Raw genomic sequence first — 20,380 nt, 5'->3', positions numbered from 1 at the left:
AGACTGGTAGGTCCTGGGTTCGAATCTCGCGAGAGCGGGTTCGTGGATGCGCACTGCTGAGGAGTCCCATAATAGGACGAAACGGCCGTCCAGTGTTTCCAGGTTTTCCATGGTGGTCTAGCTTCAATTGACTCACGCTTTCAACATTGATAACTAATCATTATTACTAATATGACGTAGATAAAAATAAGTAGACTGTTTAAGTAACTAATTATTGTATGATATAGTTTATCTGATCATTAATAAATCGATAGTGAACAGGTTAAACAAAATATTTAGTTCCAGTTTATGTTTCTGGTTCCACAATAGAGATAGATACATATAGCGTAAACTGGAAAAATAATCTCATAAATCAACTATACATAGTAATTTAATTCAAACTACCTAACTGTCACATACTTATTAAAATAGTATTTACAGATGATTTTGATTGTAAGTCATCAAATTTTTATAGGTTACCAAGGGATGAGTGATATTAATTTAGTGTTTTGTTCGATTTTACTGACATAAAATGGATTAACATTGTGATAAATAACTGATTACGTGTCACATTGTTGACAAGTTGTTGTTTATACATGATCTCTAACGTTTTTTTCATCAATAAAGTTAATGCTTCAATTATGAAAATACCTTGTACAATTCTAGGAATATAGTTGTCTAGTCTATTAGTTATTCATTGTTCAGAATAGTTTCCGCCTTAGATATTTCTTGTGTAATTGTTTGTTTTAGGTTGTAAAATTATTGTTTGATAGTTGCGCAGACTTCGATCTTTTTTTAGGCTATTCAAAGGTGTTCCTCCACATCATCATACATCAGTCCATTTCTCGTCCTCATTTATATCAACTTCAATTTGGTAGGAATAAATACTAGATTAAGGGGGACGTCTTGTCACAGAAAATAAGTACCATACAAAGCGTAAAGAACATGTTTATAATATCGTAATGAGTAAACAAACTAGGGTTTAGACATGTAAGTTGCTTTTTAAGAAAAATAATTAACATAATTTTAAGTAGTATTAAAAACAAACAGATTTAAATATTTGATACATTTAGACAAGTTTGATCATGTTAATTTCAGATTATTAAAGACTCTGTATGAAATATGCTTTATGTGAGTGATAAAAACGCTATATTTCTTATACAAATAACTAATCTAATTAGCAAGTGGTCGAGTGGATAACGCGATGTCGTTTGAAGCGAAAGGTACTGGGTTCCAGTCCTAGAGTGAACATCAACTCTGAGATGCAGGTATATCCAGAAGACGAGTCCCAAATAAGACGAAACGCGCGTCCTGGATTCCACTGCTAGCCACTATCCATCTCAGATTCATTTTCATAGTATACTAACTTAGTAAAATGCATTGTATTTATTTTTTTATCCATAAAGGAATGAAAGATTTTCTTTGTTACTAATCATTTACAAATTAAGAATAGAGATAATTATATTTTACCCGAAATAAACTGTCTATAGTTCATTACTCAGAGATAGTATACTGACTGTCAAGTAGAAAGAAAACAGAGTTGAACGACTAGTCAAAAAGTATAAACATTCACTATCAGAATAATGTAATGTGAAGTATAAATTACTAGTTTTCCTGAGTTGCGGATTACCAGTTTAATGAACAATGAAAGTTAATTCTACAATATGAATTCTCTTCCATGAATAATAAAAGAAATCTATTATGAAAACGTTTTGTGACTATGTAGAAGGACAAATGTGTTACTTAACTGAAATCTCTTTTTATTTCATATTGCCTTCATTTTTGATAATTGCACCAAGTGAATCAAAGCAGTTTTGGACTATTACATGGCGTCAGAGAGGAAAAATAATAATACTAATAATGTTTTCTCTTTCATGTTTACTGAACATTTAACAGTTAGTTCAAATCACGATAAACACAGTAGGTTGTTTTCATATGCTGATAAGCAGCGAATAATTTAAATGATTATCCTTTGCTTGATCTTACAGTTTTATTACAGACTCACTAATACTTAAGTTGACTTATCAAATCTATACAAAGAGACTGTTCTCATGAAACAACCCAAATGTAAAGTTACAGCTTTCGCTAATCAATTCAAATGATGAACGAAATAGAAATTTTTTAATGAATATTTCTACATGGAATAAATTTTAATATTACCAGTAACATAAATTGCTAATTTCCCAAATATACACATAATATTGTAGTGTGGGTTACTTATATCCACGCAAGTACTATATAACTATAGTCGGGCATTGAATGTATTGAAGTAGAAGATCGATAAGGAGAGGATGGGAACGGGACGGAATTGATATAAAAATGCATGAACAATAATAATCAGAGACGATGAACCGATATTGGCAGAAAGAACGCTCAAGATTGAGACAATTGTTTGATAGTTTGCAAATTAACTATTTACTTCATGGTTCTCATATTTTACTCAGATATTCTGTAATTTTATGCCATAATGCATTCGACTGTCGCCAATCGTGTTCTTGTTCGATGCGATATAATTTGTTGTTAATCAATTAATGAGTACACAGAATGAGACTCATAAATTAGTTTTACTAATTTCTCGATGTATCGATGACCTACAGTATTTCAGTAATTTTACTACAAAAAAGTTTTAGGATTTCATTGAAATTAATTCACTTAGGATGAAATTTATGACTATTCGATATAGCTGAAATCATGAGTCAACTAAAGCTAGACCACCATAGGAAACTTGAACGAACTGGACAACCATTTCATCCTATTGTGGAACTCCTCAGCAGTACACATCCACGATCCCGCCTCGTGAGATTCGATCCCGTTAACACGAATTTATTTTTTTTAAATCTCATCTACTAAGAAAAGTATATTAAACTTGAAAGATCACAACTATGAATTAAATGCTGATCAATGAATTCCCAACAAAAATTTTCTTAAAACTATACTTACTATTTCTGTCTTTTTTGGATATTTCATTTCAATGATTGACAATTCATTGTTCATATGTTTTAAATATAAAGAACTGCTAAATATTTAATGTGGAATAAGTTTAAATGGAACAGTTTGACGAACTGACATATCTACATAACTGATTTAAAAACTTTTCATGAATGTACTTATGTCATTAAAAAAAATTGTTCAATATTACTGAAATAATAATCAATAAAGAAAGAATAAATTAGATCTGTTTTTTTGTTTTAAAGGTACTTCATTGTGTATAACATGACTTACTACTTATTTCACATAACAATAAATATATAAATTCACTTAGTATTGTTTGTTTGAATCTTCCCATCGATGTGTTGAGACTGCAACTGGTCAGTCTCTAATTGGCATATGTGCATACTGTGTGTATTGCCTCGATATAGCCTTAATTCACAAGCATGGTAAGCAGAGATCGATAGTGGTTAGCAGTGGAATCCAGTTGGACGCGCGTTTCGTCCTATTTGGGACTCGTCAGCTGGATGTACCTGCATCTCAGAGTTGATGTTCACTCTGGGACTCAAACCCAGTACCCTCGATTCAAACGCCATCGCGTTATCCACTCGGCAACTGCTTCCTGGATTCAACTGCTAGCCACTATCCATCTCTGCTTACCAATAAATATATATACATGACTTGAACTAGTTTTCTTAGTAAATAGATTAATGTAGTAAGCTTCTTATCTGCACAGTTTGTATTGTGATTTTGATTACTTTTCTTAACTTTATATGATGTTACGTAACTTTATAAGTAAAAAAATACTGGTAATATATAATAAAAGAAAGAGATATCAGACTTTCCATGTCAATCTGCGAAAAGAAAATATGCCAGGGGAACACCGAAGGATTTTTTTTATTCTTTGAACTCTATGAAAGTTAACAACATACAGAATGATATATTCAACATTATGTGTTACAACACAGTAACTACATGATAAATAAGATCAAATATAAAAGAATGAATAACCGTGCAATATGGTTAAGATCGAGTCTATCTGATAATGCACATACGTTTAATAAAGTATATTTATGTTCAATTCAAAATGAATAGTCATATTTCAGTGTTACCTTTAGGGTGTATATCTAAGACTTAATTACTTACTTTACTTATGCCTGTTACTCCCAATGGAGCATAGGCCACCGACCAGCATTCTACAACCCACTCTGTTCTGTGCTTTCCTTTCTAGTTCTATCCAATTGCTGTTCACTCTTTTCATGTCTGTTTCCATTTCTCGGTGTATTGTGTTCTTTGGTCATCCTCTTCTCCTTTGACCTTCACGATTCCATGTGAAGACTTGTACTGTAACTCAATCGGCTGCTTTCCTCAATATGTGTCCTATCCACTTCAAGCGCTTCTTCCTGATTTCTTCCTTTGCTGGAATCTGGTTTGTTCTCGCCCACAGTAGGTTGTTGCTGATAGTGTCTGTCCAACTGATCCGAAGTATTTTGCATAGACAACTGTTAATGAACACGTATATCTTCTGGATGACGGCTTTCGTAATTCTCTGAGTTTCCGCCCCATACAGTAGAAATGTCTTGACATTTGTATTGAAAATTCTGATGTTGGTTTTGGTTGACAATTCTTTTGAGTTCCAGATCTTCTTCAGTTGTAAATATGCTGTTCTTGCTTTGCCGATCCCCGTCCTCACATCTACATCAGATCCACCGTGTTCATCCATGATGCTGGTCAGATATGTAAAGGTTTTTACATCCTCAAAAGCTTCTTCGTCAAATGTAATTCGATCGGTGCATGTTGTATTGCATCGGCAGTTGCTGCGACATCTGCTTTCAGTGCCTCTGCCGGGATGTTGTCTGGTCCCGCTGCTTTGCGGCGTATATCTAAGACTAGTGAAGTTGATTCATTTCTCAAAATGTTTAATATGTATAATCATATATCAACACACAGTTTCATGTGATATCTTTTATTTAAAAGTCATCGTTTGCATATCAAGATTTTTATATTAAGCTCATTGAATAGATACATTGTTTGACAGCTGAAATAGTTGGTAATATAACATTTTTAAAAAATGAATTAATTATAAGTAGTGAATTGCTCATAGTTACGCAAAATAAATCGATACAAATGACAAGTAGACAGTTTACACAAACCAGTTATTTTGAATCACTAATACTGATAATGTTTTAAATGACTAAAAATTTGTTAATAACAACAAAAAAAACACCGCAATATTGAGGCCTCGAAGCTAAATTTTAAAATTATCACGGCTTAGCAAGACCGATGTTACCAACGTCCCAGATTTCTCGACATGGTCATCTAACTAATTTGACACAAGTTGGTTAGGAATTCAAGGACTGCCAATGTATATGTGCGTATCGTTCATTTCTTAAATGGTTTTCCTTTTGAACTCCAATAGTCTAGAAGACGATTGTGGTAGATACATTTTGGTGTAAAAACACAGAAGAATGTACTGAGGAGTATGGAAGAGGTATTGTTGAGGTAAAAATGTAAGGACGAAATGTGGTAATTTTTCGTTTGGTTACAACGTTAACTAAAACAATACCTGGTAAGATGCACTTGTAGAGCACTGGGCAATTAGAACATTCAAAAAACATAATGTTTTTGTCAATCAATGGGTCACATCTAGCAAGCCCACTCAACTATTGTATTATTTGTGTGTTCTCTGTAATTTGGACATTTAATCCACTTTTTAAATTTATGTGTGAGTTTAATTAAGCTATGATATTACAGTTAACTTTCTACTCTAACATTCGTGAAATTAAAATTTAGAAGACTTTTCAGAAACAATTCTTCATATGTAAGCTATTATTTATCCTTTGCTTTATGTAATATATTTATGGTGTTTAAAATACTCTTTGACCACTGCACTTATAATGAAAGTCTTATCAATGCTGGTGAATTGGTTACTGATAAAATCTCAGTACACATTCAAAAAGTTTGTTCGGCTTTGTCAACATAAGTCATCTATGACGTTAGAAATATTTTATCTCCAAACCGAACCACCGCTGTACAGCACTATAATTCACCTTCAATAATTTTATGATTGTGAAACGTTTCCATTAAAAAAATGACATTTATGACCGATTAGTATTTGATTATAAGAATACTCAAGACATTGATGGATCAGTCAGATGAACAGTGTTAGGTTAAAAGTGAATTATCGAAGAAATATGTTAAATTAGTTGATTAGGCTGTCAGTCTTCACAGACTGAGGTGACGTAAATATTTATTATGTATCTCAAATCACTACCTACATTGACTTGTCTTGTTAACCAATGTAGAGGTTGGTGAACGGAAAGCTAACGGGGGTCAAATCAAGAATTGGTTCCAATTCACGAAGTCAACGAATATTGGTCTGAGCCATATTGGTCAGTGTAGGCTATCTTTTTGTGGTCTGAAATACTATACTGATCGATAGTCGGAGAAGTTTGGTTACATATTTTGGAATCGATTGTATTAGAGTAAACATATTAACTTATTGCCTATCCCTAGATCCTGAGTTTTAAATTTATTTTAAATCTTTCACCCTGGAAATCCATTACTAATTGAAGTATATTCCCTATGCCTAATTTTCTTACCGTTATTAATATTAAAATTACATTGACATTCATCTTATTAACTTCATCTAGGCACGTATATTTGGTGGTGCAAATCGCGTCTGTGCATTTTTCTTCTATGCTCTACCCCCACCCCGTTTTAATTGACTTATTAATATTTAAAGTAACCACTCCTAATCAATAGAGAATGCATAAAATGGAGGCATCGCAACAGCTTCTTTAGTTCTAAAGATTAATTAACTCATGTTTTGCTTATGAAATACAAAAAATTCACTTATTAAAAATATTTCAGAATTAAAAGGCCAACAGATACAATACTCTTGTTTACAGAAGTAATTCCATTAGATTAAATTTGATTCTAGTCATAAAAAACTTACTCAATATATTGATAAAACGTTGACAAAGTTGTAGTAAACATCAACCTTCATTTATATTTGATGTGCTAGGCAATAATCAGGCTTCATATTCAGTTCCTAATTTCACGAGCTGATGAGTGACTGATAAAACTCCTTTCACACAATCATTTGTCTTAAATAACGTTAAATCATCTTTATTCAAAAGTTTAATATTCGATGGATAGATGTTTCATTCTATTTACATGAAATAACTCATTGCTGGCCAGTTATTCTACCTTTTGATATCCGTTCTTTTAACTGCATTCAATCGACAAACATTCTGAAGTTAGACATTAACACCATTGGGTGCCTGCTCAGTTGTCCAGAGGTTAAGCTTTCGCGCGAGAGACTGATAAGTCCTGGGTTGAAATCTCGTGAGTCGGGATCGCGGATACGCACTGCTGAAGAGTCCCGCAATAGGATGAAACGGCCATCCAGTGCTTCTAGGTTTTCCATGGTGGTCTAGTTTCAATTGACCCATAATCTCAACTACTCAAATATGTTTTGTGATTGTTAGTCATCTCCTAACAATTTGTATGAATTTAGGTGGTTAGCCGTAAAGCTATATATGATACATATATAATATTCATTTATCATAACAAAACACTGAGAACAAGTGTCACTACAAGCGTTCATTTTATGACTGTTCCACAAAGTTAACGGTGATAAGCTTGTGATCGTATAAATTTAAGTGACAATGTTCTGTTTTATCTTTTCAAGATAAACATTAATAGATGGACATAGATCAGTGTATAAACATCTTCAATTCAAGATATATTTTCCGATCAAAACGATAATAACAGTCCTATGTAGATCCTTGATTTCAGTCAACATATTTAGTATTATGAAAATTGACAAACTAACCCTTCTTTATTCTTGTAAATCAAATTAGCGCTTTTATTAAATTTTATTCAAGAATATTATAGTCACATCCCTTTTATTAACCTAAATATAAGTATATAGTTCCGTTGAATACTTTTGAATTGTTATAGATTGGTGATCCTACACAACTAATCATAATGATCTATTGGGTTTTTTAAACTCTGAAAAAATTAAAACTCAATGAGATATTCACATATTACCGAAGAAACTGTTACATGTGAAATCAACTAGAGATATTCTATGATGTGTTAACTAATGCTCAATAACTTTTCCGAATATTTCAACTAATCACTTGTATTATGCTAATTAAATGTTATTATATATTATAGCAACCATCCTACACCCAATTTCGATTATGGTTAATTTTGGTTAGGCCTTTTTATTAACTTACTTAACAGAGATCGTCATTTGGATAATAACAATTTGCATATTCTTTGTACTGTTATGACCACTAAAGCACATGGCACACTCCAGCCAAAATGTTGGTTGCTTAAGTATCATTTGATGACTCTCCTCCTCCCCATATATGTATGCAAGTAAATCCTATTATCATCTTTCGTTTTGTTTTGCTGTGCCCTTATTAAATTTGACTATAAATTGCCTATGTAATTGCTTGCGCGGTCTGCTCGCTGCTTTCTGATATTCGCTCAGGTGCTGTTAGCTTTCTGGCCTGAGTTATTTGACAATAAACTGTAGTTGCCGCTTCTCTTTGCCTTCTGATTTTATGCACCGTTAATACTGGAATTATAATGGTTATCATGGTAAATGATTAACGAAGCACGGCATTACAATGTCATAGTTGATAGATTAAGAATATAAAGATAATATTGATTACTATCATATGACTTTTTATAATAAATTTTTTTAAATATATTTGATCTTAACGGAACCGTATTTATGTTTAAATGATCTTAGTTTTCAAATTCATTATTTATAGTATAATCACAACAAATTTAAGTTCAATCAGTCATTTGACATTTATACATTTTAAAACTAGAAATATTGTTATTTATCCATTTGAAACAGTGATTTATTTTAACATTTATATATTAGTCTACAGTTTAAAGACCACTTGACACAATCAAGTTTTTTACATGTCATAAGAGATTGTCTTTGAGAATAATATCCACAAAATCCTCTTGTGATATTAATCAACATATACTAACTAGTGACTGGCTTCAAAAGGTATTTCCTGGAGTTCTAGTGAGAAGCAGTGACCAGTGGAGTTCAAACGGGTGTGTTGTGAGATAGTAACTCTCTGGAGACAATAATGAATATGTCGCTCAATTTCGTGGATTGGTTGAAGTTAGGCATTAACACTGTTGGATGCCTAAAGCTTCAAAAGGAATAGACAATGTAAACATTTATTATTTATGAGAAAAAACATAAAAATGATACATCATTTGTATCCTACTTAGGACAATGTTACCATCAACAGCATAGAAAAATAATCTCGTGTTTTTCATCTTGTCAATTCGAAATCCTTACGAGAAGTTATAAAACTATATAATAAGACTGATATTATGATAATAATTCTTAAAAATAGATTATTTAATTATTTTTGAGAAATAAATGTCTTGATCGCCTGAACTGATTGTATGAATATTTTCTGTAGATTAATTTTTACTCATGTAAAAATCTACCCGAAGTTAGTGCTGATGATATCGTTCAGAAGAACGATGAAAGCTCCACAACCAAACCATCCAGCTCAGAAAACAAAACTCTATCAAAGTCAAAATCTGTTACTCATATTTACTTAATTCAAATCATATGATTGTAGCTAATGGATTAGTCTAATATAAGCATGTTATCTGATGGCATCTCGATAACCCTTACATTTATAACATCTATGTTTACTATCTGAAAAAACAGTAAAAGGTTACTGACTCAGTCTGAAATTTCTAAATAAAACAATATACTGTTGATTATGAATACCATCGTGTCATGATTTCAGACTAATCATAACTGTATGGTAACTTGTGTAATTTCAATATTTTCCCGTTTCACTACACAAAAATTCTCATTATTGTATATTATTAATGTATTTGGTAGTAGTTATTATTCAAAATCATTTAAGACGATAATATACTACTCAAAAGTATACCTATCAACTATCCATGAACAAAAAAGCACTTGTCGTTTATTGAAATATAACAAACATTCTATAAATTCAATCAGTATTGTTTGTTTGAATCTTCTCATTGATGTTTAGGACTGCAACTGGCCAGTCACTAATTGGCATATGTGCATACTATGCCTATTACCTCGATATTGCCTTAATTCACAAGCATTGAAGGCAAAAATAAATAGTGGCTCACAGTGGAATCCAGGACGCGCGTTTCGTCCTACTTGGAATTCATCAGCTGGATGTACCTGCATCTCAGAGTTGTTGTTCACTCTGTGATTCGAACTCAGTACCGTTCGTTTCAAACTCCATGGCGTTATCCACTTCGCTACTGAGTCCTGATAGCCACTTGGTGGTGCAACGGGGTAGTGGGTTCGCGTCCCAGGGTGAACATCAACTTTAACATGCAGATACATCCAGCTGATGAATTCCAAGTAGGACGAAACGCACGCCCTGGATCCCACTGCTAGCCGCTATTCATCTTTGCTTACGAACACTCTATAAGCTTTTGTATACATTGGTAATGAGTAGTTTATTATTTCTAATAAAAAATAAACGAATAGGTTTACAAGCCATACAACTTTTAATGTTTATTTTATTCATTCTCATTAATAATAATAATATTTACTCTATTTTTTTAGAAAAAAACAATTTTGAAATCCCAGACCAAAACAAACAAATTTGTAGTCAACAAACTAATTTGTCGACTTCATTTGAAACATCACATGATATTCTATTTATATTAGCTCATTAACATAAATGATTGACTTTGATGTTGATTTGTTCTCTGAGCTGGACGGTTTGGTTGTGGAGCTTTCATCATCCTTCTGAACGACATCATCAGCACAAACTTCGGGTAGAAGTGAAGTGTTTGAATTTCTCCACATGTGATTCACAGCCTGTCCCGTGCACCTCGATGTTGATTGGTTCTTATTAACCTTAAATCTGTCATTGTTTATTTCTTTGTTTTGGTTGTATCTCCTATTGGTTTGATTTTTGTTCCTATGTTCCTGCATAATTTTCTTGATTGGTTGATAGATTGGATTGATTTCAATATGTTTGTTTATTGCTGATTGACCTGAGTGCCAAGCTTCTAAAAATTCTCTGGTATTTTTGGAATTGCAATAAGAACCAATCAACATCGAAGTGCAGAGGACAAGCTGTGAATCACATGTGGAGAAATTCAAACACTTCACTTCTACCCGAAGTTTGTGCTGATGATGTCGTTCAGAAGGACGACGAAAGCTCCACGACCAAACCATCCTGCTCAGAGAACAAACCAACATCAAAATCACCCACCTGAGCTACAAATCTTTTCCACCATGATTGACTTTAATTATAGTTTAATTATACTGTACTAATAAATATGAAAGAAGTCAATAATAATGGTAATTTAAATAACATATTTGAAGCGAACGGTACTGGGTCGGAGTCCAAGAGTGAACATCAACTCTGACATGCAGGTACATCCAGCTGAAGAGTCCCAAATGGGGTGAAACTCGCATCCTGGATTCCACTGCTGGCCACTATCCGTCTTTGCTTACAATGCTTGTGAAGGAAGACTATGTCGAGGCAATATGCACGGTATGCACATATGTCAATAAGAGACTGATCAATTGCAGTCCTAAACATCAATGAGAAGATTCAATCAAACAATACTAAGTGAATATATATTTGACATTCGTCTAAATATCTTCAATATAATTTCTTACAAGATATTATGATACTTAGAAATTGTATAATATGTAGTTTAGATGCTTCAACTCTACTTAATACTGTGAATTATTTGCATAACAAGATTATGGACAATTTTATAATTGTCAACAGAGAATTTAATAGAAGGATTTAATATATTCTTCAGTGATAAATATGAATGATATAATGTATGTATTCTGTTTTAAAAAAATAAATTTAATGATAATCATCTTTCAATTATTCACTTTGTTCATCTTTTCAGTTTTAGTCCAATACATTACTTACTTACGCCTGTTACTCCCAATGGAGCGTAGGCCACCGACCATCATTCTCCAACACATTCTGTACTGTGCTTTCCTTTCTAGTTCTATCCAATTGCTGTTCACTCTTTTCATGTTTGTTTCCATTTCTCGGAGTAATGTGTTCTTTGGTCATCCTCTTCTCCTTCGGCCTTAACGATTCCATGTGAAGGCTTGTATTGTAACTCAGTCGGCTGCTTTCATCAATGTGGATTCTATCGACTTCCAGTATTTCTTCCTGATTTCTTCCTCCACTGGATGGAATCTGGTTTATTCTCTCCCACAGTAACTTGTTGCTGATAGTGTCTGTCCAACGGATCCGTAGTATATTGTATAGACAACTGTTAATAAACACGTGTATCTTCTGAATGATGGCTTTCGTAGTTCTCCAGGTTTCCGCCACATACAGTAGAACTGTCTTGACATTAAACGAAATACATTCTCTTTATTAAATAGAAAAACATCAATACTTATAATTCATAATTTTGACAACCCTTTCATCGTATACACTTAAATATCTGTGGTATTTAAGATGTAGTCTTCGAAAACTGAAAGTTATAATTTCAAAGTTGTTGATTTTTTTGACTTTTTTAAATTGTTGTTCCAAATCGATAGTAGATACGATACCGTAATTCCCCAGTGAATTCATAAGACAAGTTTGTTTTCTATCTAAATTAGACCGTTTTAACTTTTAAAAAAACTTAGTTAACTCCTATTATTGGAAGTAATAATAAAAAAGGTTATGTGATGTAACCATAAAATCACTAAACAAGTAAGAACAAACTAATTTACTTTATTTGCTTTAGAATCTTCATACATATTTATGTCTTCATTTTTAAGACTTGTCAACTGGCTTCATTCTACAATGGAGACTATTAAAATGTGACATACGATACAATTTTCTTAAAATATTTACACGATGTTTTTTACTTCAGTAGTATGAATAGAATGATAGAAAATAAAAGAAGTTGTATATACTATTATTTGATAGAGAAAGTAACAAAAAATCTATGAGGTGGAAAGTTAATCAAAATAGACTGTTACAACATAATGAGTTTGTAGGTATCATTACCAAGTTTTGATTTGATAATTTCGAATAAATTGAGCATTGGGTAGATTGTTATAAATAGATTAATATATTTGTAATATCTCAGTGAGTAGAGAAATTAGATGTTCTGACGTTTCGTGACTCAATGTAAGCCACTTCTTCAAAGAATGTCATTTACATTGTCTGTAAAACTATTTTCTTAGCATAAATTCATGAATTGCGCTATTATACTCTAATAAACATCATTGAATATAATTTCTCATTTAATAAGTTGATATTTTCCTGGAAAATATTCATCTTGTCAATTGAGATGTTAAAATTCATACAAAACACTTACAGTCAAATAGAAATTTTAAAATTGAAATCATGAATTAATTAAAGCTAGAGCACCACGAAAAACCTAGAGGCACTGGATGGCCGCTTCATCCTAATGTAGAACTCCACAGAAGTACGCATTCACGATCCCGCCTGACAACATTCGAATCCAGGACCTATGAGTCTCGCATATAGTGAATTTTTGTAATATATGACTTTAAACATTCTCATAATGAAAAATAATTAGTACATATATAAGTCTATATGTATTATTCAAATTAATGTATGATTTCAAGTAAATGCATTACTTTTACCTTTACAAAACTATTGTGTATAATTAACTTCAAAAGAGCTCGACCATTAAAAATCATCTTTTAAGAATTTAGATAGGTAAGATGTTTAAGAAAAATGAATTTTATATAGTTGAAATCATGAGTTAATTGAAGCTGGACCACCATGGAAAACGTGGAAGAACTGGACGGCCGTTTCATCCTATTGCGGGACTCCTCAGCAATACGTATCCACGATCCCACCTCGCGAGAGGTTTTCCATGGTGGTCTAGCTCATGATTTCAACTACATAAAATTACTAAAATGTTCACAAAACCCGCTTCAGAAATAAATTTGTGCTAAATATTTTTTACTATAGGCTCATTATAAATAATTTCAAATTGTAAAAACGACTCATTTAATTCGTTAGCGAAGGAGAGAGAAGTTTGTTTTTGTAAGGGATTAGAAAACTTTACATTCTAAGTCCCATGTTATTCTCGACATTTTCGTTTTAAAAAAATCGGGTTAAACAAAATTTTAAAAAATAATTTTTAAAAGAAATTGTCATGAAATTTAACTGTTTACCACTGACAAGTTGATGTTGAACATTAATTTTTTGATTAGTAATAAGTATTTAGATGTAAATTCCTATCACTATGAATAACATATTAAGCAGAGATGAATAGTGACTAGCAGTGGAAAACAGGACGCGCGTTTCGTCCTTTTTGCGACTCGTCAACTGGATGTGAATTTATGAATAATATAGACTTTGTAAGAATTGATCCTCATCATTAAAATGGATCTAGACATTAAAGACATTCAATTTTACTTCTATAGTTCAACAAGTAATGATTATACTACTAATCAGAATGATATTAAATTGATGATGATTATAAATATGGAATTTAAAGAGTTAACGAATGAAATGAAATGCTTATTCACTATTTCATCATTTCACTTATTATGACTGAAAATGGTAATCTTTATTTATTTGTTAAAATTTTGTTTTCCAATTAGCCAGTCTATTACAAAATGTATAAATAGACAATTTTATTTTCATACTTGATATTACATATACCAAAGATTATTTGTCTAATATTACTGCAAATAGTAATATGTCACTAAGGCTTTCCATTCATTTGATATAACATATATCGAAATGGTATTCATCTGTATAAGATTCTATATTACATACAGGTAATTATGCATAGTAACAGACTAGTTTCGATTATATTGATCAATATTAGATCTAAATGATTAAATCCACTTATTTAGTTGGATATATATATATTACATTGAACGTCAGCAGTACAATATAATCTATCATTTGATATCAAAATCTTACTGTTTACCTTAGTATCATAAATTTTAATGTAGGTGTATTAATAAACAAAGGTGTCATGTCGATAAACGTTTTACATAATTTATAATCATAGTTTCATAATAATTCATCACATTTTTTTCAATAATGACTACTTTGAAACAAAAAAAACACAACAACAACAACAACCAATAAGTAACAGTAATAAACACTTGAATAATTTAGCGTAAACACCGCTATGCTATGCATTTTATTCACACAATTTTTCTACATTTTCATTTTTCCCAAATTACTATTATACTGATTGTGACTGGACACTTGAGTACAAATCATTTTGGACCTTTATTGAATGACTTTTCTGATTTACAAATAACACCATTTTGAAGTATATATATGTCGTAACAGATGCAAACGTTCACCATTTTTTTAACATATAACATTGTCAAATTAATGAATACATGCCCCTTTTTAGCCTATGTAAAATATTTAAATCATGGACTTATAACTGTATAGCCTGATGATGATGTTATTGACAACAATTGTTCGCTCAAATATTCTTCATTTAACATGATTGTTAGTTGATTTATAGTAAAGAAAATGATTTAAATAAGGAATACGTTCAACGTTTTAATTGGATTCACTAATTATATCAATTTTCTTATTTCAATATATTATTATTTATTATTTAAACACATAAATATTGAAACAAAGAAGTACCAGATTCATATGCGCCGCACAAATTTCATTCAACTTGTTTGGGGGCTGTGATACTGCCCAGGTGCCCAAACTGAAACAGGTCGCTTTCTTAGGGGGCCACACCAGGAACCTTTGACCTAAAGATCTGATCCAAAACGCAGTGGAGTATCGTGAGGAGATGCAGTCCCATGGTAGCCGGTGACCAACGGTTAATTCATACTCCATTTGTTCCCTCAGGATACTGGAACCCATGTGCACCATTTGTTTGGAATCAGGGTTTTCCAACTTCCCTAGGTGGACTTTCCATTTCCACCAACCCGGTTAAAGCGCCGGACATTCGCTTTTCGTCCTCTCAATTTCGTAAACAACAGTAATGCCACGAGAAGGCATTGAGTAGGACTTCCCTCGTACAGGCCATGTGAGAGTATTTGGCGAGGGAGAGCGGACTCCCCTCACTCTCGGCCGTACCAGGGCATTTGGGGGCATTTCAATATACACATGATTGTAAACTTTAGTCATAACTATTACATCATAGGAGAATGGTATATGTAAATATTTCATTCATTTCAATAATAAGTTTCAGTAATGATCTAAACAGATTGTTCTACATGTATATTATTTTTTTACAAAAAAATAAGCTTTCTAAAAATATCAAGATTAAAACAAAATTCATTTTCCGAATTTTTTTTATATTTTAAAAGTGACCTTAATAAAACAGTAAAGTATAATTGTTCTATGTTACAAAACTATTCAATTTTTAACACCAATGGAATGTGCATTATTTCATTAGAAGTATAAACGTTCAATTAATAATACATTATTATAACAACTACGTTACACCCAATGTCGATTATGGTTAATTTTGGTTAAGCCGTCATTTGGATAGTAACAATCCGCATATATCTTTATACTGTTATGATCACTTGAGCACATGACAGACTCCAGCCAAGAAGTTGGTTGTTTAAATATCATTTGATTACTCATCCGCCTCCCCATGTATGTATGTACTAGTATTCTAATATTAACATCCGCTTTGCTGTGCTCTTATGTGATTTGACTAAACATTTGAATATGTAATTGCTCGCGCTTGCTCGCTGACACTTTCTCATTCGCTTGTAGCTTTATGGCCTGCGTTATTTGATAATAAACTGTAGTTACAGCTTCTCCTTTGCCTTCTGATTTCAATGCACTGTTAAGGTTTGTATGATAACGGTTATGGAGGTGAAAGATTTGCGAAGCATTGCATATATATATATATATGTATATATATATATATATATATATAATATAATATAACCACACAACGTTGTAAATTGTAGCTAAAATTCAATTCATTTTTATTAATATTCACACTAAAGGGAAGTTATAGACCCGTATTCATGATTCATTAAACTACGATACCCTCTCACTTGTGTATAATTTCTAATCAATGAAAATGCTGAATTCATTTTAAATCATTGTTTTATATATTTTTTTGTACAAACGGTTGATCCTATGGTAACTACATATATAATATGCCTTATTTTAAAATGGTGAAATTATTTCTTCATTCAGAAACTAAAACTAAAAAAAAGTAATTTCATTTTCTTATATTCAATCAGTTTTACAGATTTTTTAATAAAATGATTCAAGAATTACAGAACCAACTAACAATTAAATCTAGGGGGAGGGATTATTTCTAATCGACAGTAAAAAAACATTGTTTTACAGTTGATTTTTGAATGAACAAAATAATATAAATTTTTTATGATCTTAATGATATTAAACTATGAAAATGGTAACTGTGAAAGATCTAATTTTATAAATGAGATCATGAGTCAATTGACGCTAGACCACCATGGAAAACCTTGATGTACTGGACGGCCGTTTTGTCCAGGTTTTCCATAGTGGTCTAGCTTCAATTGACTCGTGATCTCATCTATAAAATTACAAAAATTCCCACAAAACCCCCTTGTGATAAAGATCTAATTTTCGGATCTAACATAAAATAACACTGTTTCTGTTTAATAATAATAATAATAAAAGTGATTTTCTTCAAACAACAAATGTTCTGCTCTATATTTTGCACATTATGTAGTGAACAAGAACATGGGCGGGGACAATCGAACGTATTTAAGCATAAATTACAGATCATCTCACTAAATTCCGATAACTATACAGTAAACAGTTAATTTGAAAATTAGCAATTAATTGTCTCAATCCTCACTGTTCCTTCTGTAAATATCAGTCCGTTTTCTCTGATTTCATTGTTCATGCATTTTCGTACCGATTGCGCTTCATTCCTGTTCTTTCCTTATCGATCTTCTGTCAAAATACATTCTGTATCTGACCATCACCATATACTACTTATATGGATATAAGTAGACCACACCACAATTATTTTGACTATTCTCTATATTTTATCAACATTAGAAAATATTACTTAAGTCAACAAATGAAAAAAAGTACATTAAATTTACTTCAAAGTATTGTGTTTGCCCGGAAATTATCCACCTTCCTTTCCTTATAATTACAATTCTTTATTTTAATTATATAAAAAAAAATGATAAAATTCGTTTTTTTTTGTTTACCTACCGTTGTAGTTTCTTTTCTGTGTAAACAACCTTAACTCGTTAGACAAATATTGTAACCAAACGTTCTAAAAATAATTTGACATTAGTTGTCATTAAGATTAATCAATCGGTTATCATCCAAGTATGATTCTACATAAAACAATTTGCGTATTTAAGATTTACTTGTTATACCACAGAAACTTTGTTAACTCTCCTTTACAGTATCGTATTCTTTAATTGCTATCACCATTATGGATCTGTAAGGTTATATTACATCCATTGTTATACAAGTCAAATTGAACAGCAGAAAAATAAAAAAAACCGAAGTTAACCGAATTTATTTAAAAGTTACTAATTTGTTATAGGACATAATGGACTGTAAAATAGTCCTTACCTGCGATCTACTTTGAATATTGAAGAATAACCGAAGTAAATTTATCAACTAATTAAAGAAATAGTTATCAATACCAAGGTTGGACTTGATAATCTCAAATAAACTGATCATCAGATAGAGAGTTTATAATGAATATATTTTTGTTATATTCCAATGAGTGGAAAAATTGTATTTCTGACGTTTCGTGACTAATTGTAGGCTACTTCTTCAGAGTAAATAAAAAACCGAGTCACATTTAAAAAAGTTAAATAATACTATTTATTAATCACAGAAATGTATTTATTTCATTCCCTTAGAAACTTTCTTCACCCGAAAACAGAGATAACATTTTTACTGTAAACCAAAAAGTACTTGAACAAACAACAATAACAAATCATTAACAATAATTTCTAACTTCATTCTACAAGTTCATTTGATATTGTTTACTTGAATCTTCTCATGGATGTTTAGGACTGCAGTTGATAAGTCTCTGATTGAAATACGTGTATTCAATGCGTATTATCTCAATATTGCTTTTATTCACAAGTATTATATGAAAATATATACAATGGCTAGCAATAGAATTTAGGACTCACATTTCGTTCTATTTAAGACTCAATTATCACTACTCACAACCAACAAAACAGAAATTAAAAACAATAAATATTTTCAACAGCAAAAAAATTCTGGAAATAAGATTTTCAGCTTTGTATATCCTATTATGTAATCAAATAACTAGAAAATTGTCTCTTATTATTCTTAAAATCTCTATCATCCTACTGTTGATTAACTATAATTAAAATAAACAATATCTCTTAATTTATGTATTCATAGAATTAATCCTTTTACATTACTGTTAGTTATATATCATAGTTAATTATACCAGTTACCATTAAATCATATTTCAATAAAAAAACACAACAAACAAATCTGTCTAGTAATTTTTTAATGGAAATCTATTTTAATAATTGAGATCATAAGTCAATTGAAGCTAGATCACCATGAAAAACCTGGAAGAACTGAATGGCCGTTTCGTTCTATTGCGAGACTCCGCAGCAGTGTGCATCCACGATCCTGTCTCGCGAGATTCGAACTCAGTACCTATCGTTTTCGCGCGCGAACGCTTAATTATGAATGCGTACTACTGAGGAATCCCACGATAGGACCAAACAGCCTTCCAGTTCTTTCAGGTTTTTCATGGTGGTCTAGCTTTAATTGACTCATGATATCAACTATTAAAATTACTATAATATTCACAAAAACCCCTTCTAACATAATTTTTTGTTAAGAAATCTAATTGAATTCTTTTTCAAAAATGACCTTTTATTCAAAAGATTCCAAAAGAAAGTAGTCAATATGAAACTTTTTATTTAGAGTTTAATAAAAAGAGGAAATTAAGTAAAACACATAGGAATCCTTTGAAATTATTCAAATTGAAAGATTTAAAGTTAACTGGACGTCTTTTATTTGATTTTTCTGTTGTATATAAACCTTTGTTGTTGACATGTGATTAATTGTCATCATAGTGATGTCATCAAAGCTCCTTTCAGTAAATAAGAAATTCTTTATCTATAAATGCCTACCATCTTCTAGTTAGGATTTCATGTCGATAAAAAAAAAGCTGTTTTTCAATATTTTGTTTTGGCAATCATTCGTGACAAATCAACCTATACGTAGTCAAAGAATTCCTCTAATTCATTTTCGAAATCTTGGTATATCGTAAAACATCTTCAGACAACTGTTTTATTCATGACCTGAATGTATAAGCTTCATACATGGCTACAAAATCAACAAACTGAGAAGAGCAGTATCAAACATTCATTTATTTATTTGAACACATAAATATCGGTACAAAGGAGGCACCAGATGTATATACGCCACACAAATCTCATTTGATTAGTGTGAGGGCTGTGATACTTTCC

General features: G+C 31.5%; 1 protein-coding gene across 1 annotated transcript in view; it reads left to right on the top strand.

Annotated features, from left to right (window-relative positions):
* Positions 1–20,380, top strand: part of Smp_157430 (putative norepinephrine/norepinephrine transporter) — a gene marked incomplete at both ends in the record, with an annotated part of 34,426 nt that overhangs the window by 7,618 nt on the left and 6,428 nt on the right. The window lies entirely within an intron of this gene.

The sequence above is a fragment of the Schistosoma mansoni genome, chromosome 2 (genome assembly GCF_000237925.1).
Source record: "Schistosoma mansoni strain Puerto Rico chromosome 2, complete genome".
In the NCBI taxonomy this organism is placed as follows: domain Eukaryota; kingdom Metazoa; phylum Platyhelminthes; class Trematoda; order Strigeidida; family Schistosomatidae; genus Schistosoma; species Schistosoma mansoni.
The sequence above is the reverse complement of the archived record's forward strand: the minus strand, read 5'-3'. Positions and strand labels throughout refer to the sequence as shown.